Source organism: Rhagoletis pomonella, unplaced genomic scaffold, assembly GCF_013731165.1.
Source record: "Rhagoletis pomonella isolate Grant_MI unplaced genomic scaffold, Rhpom_1.0 Rhpom_scaffold_04603, whole genome shotgun sequence".
Classification (NCBI taxonomy): Eukaryota; Metazoa; Arthropoda; class Insecta; order Diptera; family Tephritidae; genus Rhagoletis; species Rhagoletis pomonella.
The window spans coordinates 7,342-15,235 of NW_023463153.1; the positions used below are offsets into that span (position 1 = coordinate 7,342).

At 35.3% G+C, this 7,894-nt stretch overlaps 1 pseudogene; it reads left to right on the forward strand.

The window, feature by feature from the left end:
• The first annotated feature begins 2,228 nt into the window (after positions 1–2,228).
• On the forward strand, positions 2,229–4,402 carry LOC118754773 (annotated as a pseudogene).
• The last annotated feature ends 3,492 nt before the right edge of the window (positions 4,403–7,894 follow it).

The window sequence follows — 7,894 nt, forward strand, 5'->3', positions numbered from 1 at the left end:
ATTACTTTAAGGCCACCAACAACATCACCTTCAACGCCGGCACCAGCAATGTTATACACATCCACATCAATGGTCCTCTGCAATAACGACACAATTCAAAATTCAAAAAATAAAAACTGTTACTACTGTTAAGTGGCTCTTGTCTGTAATCGTCGTCTAATCCATTTCCAACCTTTTCTAAAGTAAGCAGTAAGGATTTCTAAAGTAAGTACTAAATATAAGACATGGATTCGACATGGATTAGATAGATGGCTCATATATCTTAACAGTAGTAAGGGTTTTATTTTTTGAATTTTGAATTGTGTCGTTATTGCACAGGACCATCGATATGTACAAAGTATATTATTTGTTTGAAAATATCTACTATACGAGTTTTGTATTAATAAACGTTTTTTAAATAAACCAGTTCATTTTTAAAAGTAAAAATTTTGATTTTCTACTTATTTGTTTTTTCCTGTACTGAGGAGTTTATAACGACAAAAATGAGTAGTTTGATTATTAGTCCTGAGGAGTTTATAACGACAACAATGATGAGTTTGTTTATTAGCACTGAGGACTTGCTAATTACAACAATGAGTACTTTATTCATTAGCACCGATGTATTTATAAAAACGAAAATAAGCAGTTTGGTAGTTTGTAGAGCAGAGCCGATATATTTTTCATTGATCAAAGTTTTCAATTAGTAAGAAGAGGTAAAATATTACACCAACAAGGGGAAAGTGCTCAGTTTTATCCCATCGCCTGAACAAAAATTAGTATTTTAATAAGCACTTTTGTAATTAGTGATAATGATAAAATGAGCACTTATTTGATGCTCAGCTGTCTTGCAGGGTACAGTTCGCATTTATATCAACGAGCAGCTTATTAGATTTGTTTTCGTTTGTGCTACATATGTGCATATATACATGTACACAAACATATGTACATACGTACAAATATATATACAACCATTCAAACATATGTACATACATGAAAACATTGCAGTCCATAAGTACATACATATGCCTATCAGCACATTAACGAAGCCCGTTTGCTTCATCATAAATATATCCATACAAACCAAGAATGATAGAATACAAGATTGCGCCAATCGAGCTGAGAGCAACTGGCCGTGACGTCAAAAAATACCAGAATGAGAGAGCAAAGACGAATTCAATAAGAAAAAGAAGAAGAATCGAACAGCTGGGGCGAAATTAGGTTCGTTCGCGTAGCTGTTAATTGTTCATGTTTAACCAAAACTTACAAGTTTTTGCGTTCGCGTACGTAAAAAACTTGCAAAGTAGGGGAAATTGAGAGAGCAAACTGACATTTCATTTTGAGGGGAAGCTGCTGGTTTCTGCTGGAAAAATTTTTGCCAACAGGAAAACAGCTGATCAAAAACAGCTGGTTGGCATTTACGCAAATCACAAAATTGAATTTGATGGTTTGGAAGATAAAAATTACAAAATGCGACTAATTAAACTTGTAAGAAATAAGTAGTTATTTGTTTAATCAATAAACTGTGTCAGTATAAACCTTTGCGATGACTTTTCGTACGTTTTAAATTTTACACTTTTGTATGTAAACAAAAATTATATCAGCTGTTCGTCTAACTTGCAAGTTTCTGCAAATTTTCTGTTCGCGTACTATTTTGGATATTTCTCTCTTGTGAGAGAACAGATGACATTTCGCCGAAATTTGGCAGTTGGTTGGTTTCTGCTGGAGATTTTAAACGAACGCACCTATTGAAAGGTTTGTTTACAAAGTGCATAATAAATCGCGGATTTACGGAATTATTTAATTTTAAATGGTAAGTTGGTTGTTTAAAAGTAAAGAATGTGTACTTCTTAAATGCAATGCAAATCGCTGAAAGTGTTAAAACACTGCAATCATTATAATGATTTGCATTTTTTCAGTAATTGAACAAATACCAGCGGGCCGCCAGCGGGTCAGTTGCTGGTAATAATTTGTAGAACGATTCCACGGTGATCGTTGCATCGTCGTCAATTAGTGAAATCAGTAAGCAAGCTTTTAAAATAAAGAAAAACCTCCTACTCCGCTATACATATAATTACTTTCATTATTTAGCTACTTTTCCGGCAGCCGCAACAAACGCTGGCCCAAGCCTGCAAATTGTTGCCAGCAACTGACCCGCTAGCTGCCCACTGGCATTTGTTCAACTACTCAAAAATGCACTTTGTAAACAAACTTTTGGGTGTTTGCCACATCAAGCGGCTCATCTGGATGAAATGAAAAAGCTGTTAGATGTAATGCAGCAACGTGCTCCCGATGTTGAACATCAGTTCAAAGAAAAGTCAAATGAGTTGGAAATGGCGCAGCTTATCATACGCCAGTTGTCGGATAAGGCCAATTTAAACCAAGGCCGCAATCGGATAGAGACCTCGACGCAGACGCAATTTATGTACGAGCAACAGATTAGAGACTTACAAGTAAGTTAGAAGTAGAAGTGCATTTGAAGACGTTTACATTACTATGTTTACGCATTTCTTACAGGCTATGGTGCAACAATTGACGTATGAAAGGAATTTATGATGGCCACAAATATATTGGCAAAAACATAGCAAGTGCATATGCCAAGTTGGAAAAATTGACAATGCGTGAGTATAAAATGAATAGGTGTTCTTAATTATAAATATTACTTTACCGATTCTTTTGCAGTGGCTAAAAAGAAGAGTCTTTTTGATGATCGACCGCAATAGATTCAAGAATTGACTTACATCATGGTGTATGCGTTACAATCTAAATTAGCCAGCATGGGCACCGACTTCAAACAGATACTAGAAGTGCGTATAAAAAATCTCAAACAACAAAAAGCACGTCGGTATCAAATCGGGCAGTCACCAATTGCTGCTAGCACTGTTCGCTCGAGTACAGCGAAACAGGGCTCCTTGCTGTTAAGCGAAGAGAATACGGCCGTAAGCATTGACATGGCCGCAAGTGATACAACACCATTGCTGGGTGCAGTCGGAGGTAGTGGAATACAGACGCAGCAGCAGATTGCATTATATGATGACTTCGATAGTTACGTGCAACAGCGGGCTGAGACTATGCAGAACATTGAATCGACTCAAGAATGATAGAATACAAGATTGCGCCAATGAGAGAGGATTTTTGGTGCAATTGCGAGAGAGAAATGCCAAAACGCATATAAAAATATGTAAACAATGCAGAAAAATGTGTTAATTTTTATATTACATGGCCCAATTTTGCAGGAATTAATAAATATGCAAAGATTGATTAATTAGGAACACGTAGCAATAATTTTGGACATGTAGCCCTTTAGGTAAGTACGACTTTTGGCACATGAAAAAATGGATGTATTAACAGTGTTTGCAATTTCATACAGACCAAAAGGAAGGTGTGCAGCAAAGTGAATTTTTGGACTCGCCATGTAGAGTACATATTTATATTTGTGTACGGTAGCCAACCACCATAAACTCCACAGCTGTTAACTCCACAGCTTTTATTTGATGACTTTTTTACCATTTCCGAGAGGATGCATGAGTGTGGCTTCTTTGGAAACAAATATTCCATGTAAATAAAATATAATTTAAGCTGTTTTGTATTAGGTACGTAACAGCGCGGTAAGATGCCGCTTGAATTAGCGCTTGGCGACCTTATCCACTGGTGCATTACCTCATACCAGCACTAAAAAGAATCAGGTACTAACAAAAATAAGTAGGTAGTGAAGTTCATGTATCTATTTACTGTAGAAACTGCTTTTGTTTTTTGCCATTGCCAGCAAACTAAACTAGCAACTGTCTAAGTTCACCATGCAAATGTACCTACTACAATTCACCAAGGAAAGGCCAACATGGTTCCATGTAGGAGCTCATAGCTCACACACATAGCACAAAGCTCGATTTGGTGTTTAATGCATCTCCTCGCCGGCAGAACTGCTTCCATTTTTTCGCCAGATTTGCGTCCGTAGGAAACGAAAAAAAACTTATATCGCACGCATTCCTTTTGTTTTCACTACATATTACACTTTGCCACTGCACACTTCGTTTTGCTTTGTAATGTCTCAATAATTGTTTAAAACCAAGCAGAAATATTAACACACAAATATTAAAATTGTTATTTGGTTTTTTCGTATGCTCACAATCAACATTTGCACCAAGATGACGTCACGCACACAGCTGATTCTGTCAAAATCACAAAGAGCGGATTAACGGTACCGCGATTGGCGCAATCTCTATTTCTCTCAATCGTGGAATCGACTATTGTCGAGCTAGGCAGTATATTTCAACAATCAGCACATATGGTTAAGGAGCAAGAGGAGACTGTGGAGCGTATGGTGAAATATTGAAGTACTTCCAAACTGATGATAAAAATCTTCGCAGTACTGATATTCTTTTTCATATTCTTCGTAGTTTTCCTTATATAATAACGAATATGTTTGTGACACGCCAAGATTTTAACAAGTTCAGATGCGCGGTCTAAAGTTGTTGGTTTTTAAATACATAAATATATAATATCCTATTCATATACATACATATAAAAAACACTAATGTAATAATGAAATTAAGTCTTATATGCCACGTGAAACACGATAGCTTTTAGAAGCAGTCACGTAGAGTTAGACACTAATTCTGCCAATAATAAAATTACTTCACTTAGTTTCACTTTTTTTTCAAAATTTTCTATAAAAAGTAGAGATGATCCTGTGTAATAAAACGAGAACCATTTATGTAATCATAAATATATAAAGAAAAGTTTAAAACTGAATAAAATAGAAATTGTTATTGGCAATAAGTACATGTGCTTGTTTATTAATAATTCAAATATTATGTTCAAACAAATTTAAGTGAAAGGTATGCAATTTCAAGAAAAAAGCAATTGCTTAGTTTTTATGCATACGGCTTAACATTTCCGGTAGGAAGCAGAAGGTCAGTATGTATAAATAAAAAGCTTTATCAGGGGAACGTGTTATATTTTTAAATAACAAATAAATAAAAAATACATCGTAATGAAATGTTGCCGTTTATTGCATGTGATCTGATGCCGGATTCAATTTATAGGTTCTCGTAGGTAGCTCGTTCTCGAAGTCATCAGTGGTGAAGTGTTTTACACAGATGACGCTGGTTCGGGCGTTGAAATCCGTTGGTCTCCGGCAGAACTGGATCCACTTTTCCACCAACTCAATGTCGGCCGGAAAAGTAAAAAAACTGCACCCAGATCCTTTGGCACTAACACTAGCACAATTAATCACTGCACACCTCATTTTTTTCTTTAATATATAACTTTTTTATAAGTTTTCACAAAAAACAAAAAAAAGCTCAAAATCTTTCTAATTTGTAAATTTGTAAAGTTGAAATAACCTAAAATGTCACGAACCAGAAAATGTAAACAAAAGTATTGTGTGACGTCAGCGAATGGGTGGACGAAGAGAGGGTTAGCGGTCCGCGAATGGCGCGACCTTTATTTTCTGGATCGTGCATACAAACATATGTACATATGTACGAATGGATGTAGTTACGCGAAGCACGCTTGCATCATTTATACATATATTGCTTGGTACCGGCAGAGCTTAAATGCGCAATGAGTTCGTTCATACATACATATATACGTATACATATATATATATACATACATACATGCATTCAAACATACATATACACGTATGCAGGTACTCGTACCCGTCATGCGTCGCTGTATTTCTTTTTTCCCGTTCCCTATACTACCTATATCTTCCTTCTCACTCATGTAACGTTTTCAGTTTTAAAAATTTCACTCTCCATTTTTGCGATACTGCCGCCTAAGTAGTTTCACTTCAACAACTCCTACAATTATCATCAATTTTCGTATCCCGAAACAGTGCAGTTTAGTTCAATTTTCCGTATCCGAAAACGCATACAAAAAAATCCTACAGTTATCATAAATTTTCGTATCCGGAAAACGTTCGAAAAAGATGATGTCATTTGAAAGCAATAATTGTATTTTATTTGCTTAAGCTAAACATTTGAAAGCATACCTGCGCAGTCGGCAGTGGCTGAGCGTGCAGAAGAGTGTGCCAGTATTCGTTAGCTTCCAGAATGTGCCGGGTTCGAATTGCTTCAGGCGCTTCCTAATTTTATTTTATCGCTTTTGAACCATGAAAAAGTATCTGTGAAGTGCAGAAGGAAAGCGTATTGAACGAAAAATTCTATCAGACAAATTTCAGAAAAAAAACGGCCGAAAACGTATCCGTTTCACATACTGTTGTCTGTACGTACGTTTCTGCCGCACACTTTAGTGGGAAAACGGATCGTCAAAGTATCCGGAAATGGAATCAGTAAACGGACAAAAATCCGCACTTCATAGCAAAAAATCCCAAAACCGACAACAAGTTTTGACAGATGTGTGTGAGCGTCCATAATAATACAAATGGAATTCTTTGCCTTTGCGAACGTGCGTACGAGGAGCGTGCAGATAGCCTAAGGCGAGATCAGCTATTTCCACAAATGAAATTGCAAATTTGACATCTGTGGTAAACAGAATAGCAGCGGATAATGGGCTGACGGGTACCTGCTGTCAAAATTAGAACACATTGAATGGCATGTCGGTTATTTTTACGGCGGAAAAATATTTACATTCATTTTACACGGCAATAACGCAAGTTTGTGTTATTTCCCAATTGAATGTGAAATAACACAAATTTGCTTTATTTCATTTCTCGTTGAGCAATAAGACCAACTTTTAAACTTAACAATTTCAGTAATAAAGCAAACTAATGCACATATGTAGGTAGTCACCCAGTTACATTTGAAGAAAAGTAGTACATAAACAAGTTGAATGGACGGATTTGTAAGTATACAATTTTGAAAGTGACGTCGCGCTCGCGTCCCCCGCCCCTCCCTTCCTTTCGCAATTATGTACTGGTGGCATTATAACCGTTTAGAAAAAGGAAAAATGATAAAATAACACTAGTTCACTTCTGAAACTGCTTTTTAATGTCCAAGTAATGGTAATTATTGTGTATGGTGTTATTGCATGCTGCATCCCACCCATAGTGGAATTTACCAGGTGCCACTGCTTTATTTGAAAATTTGCCTATAAAATGTTACTATAAGGCAGCCGAATGTCAGAAAATAAAGCGAGAGAGCCGTTTGCGACATGGTTCCATTCAAACATTTTAAGGTTTTCCACCAATGTTTTTAACAACATATTAAAAAGCATGCAGAAAAAATTCATACAAGAGCGCTATGTCCAATATGCGGAGCAGTTTTTAAAGACAATGCTTTTCCTATATTTTGTTAGACTTTTCATAAGTAAAAATATTTTGTGAATGTTACTTTCTTCATATGAATTATATCACATTTTTTGTTTAATTCAAGGCCTATCAAACAGTTTTAGAGCATTTGAGCAAAAACAACATTTGCCTGTATTTTGTTGTTGCTTCTGGTATCGAAGGTGCCAAAAACTGTTCTGATTTTTTTCTTCTACATCAAAGCGTGCCATGTTTCAATAATTCGTACTCATCGAAATGATTATTTTCAATCATTTAGTATTTTACAATGTTAAAATTAATTTTTATAATAATTTTTATTAGTCCAATTTGTTTTATTAGTAGTTCATTTTGAATGGTTCAAAATTTAATATTTTTGATTACATTTTTATTTATTATAAAAAATTTTTGTGGTAGTTTATATAAAATATTAATTTTTGGGATTAATGAAAAAGTAATTACTTTTCTCTTGAAATTTTAAAAGATTAAATCTTATTTTTGATTTACAAGACCAATGTTTTTATTAAACTATTAAAACTAATGTTAATAATACTTTATTAAATTTAAATTGAAAAAATTAAAATTGTTGCAGCTTTCTTTCTTAGTAAATTGGTTCGTTTCTCGAAGCATTGATCCACCGTCCTGTGCCAGGCCCAGTAATCAGCGGTTGTGCTGCTGAGTTGGGCG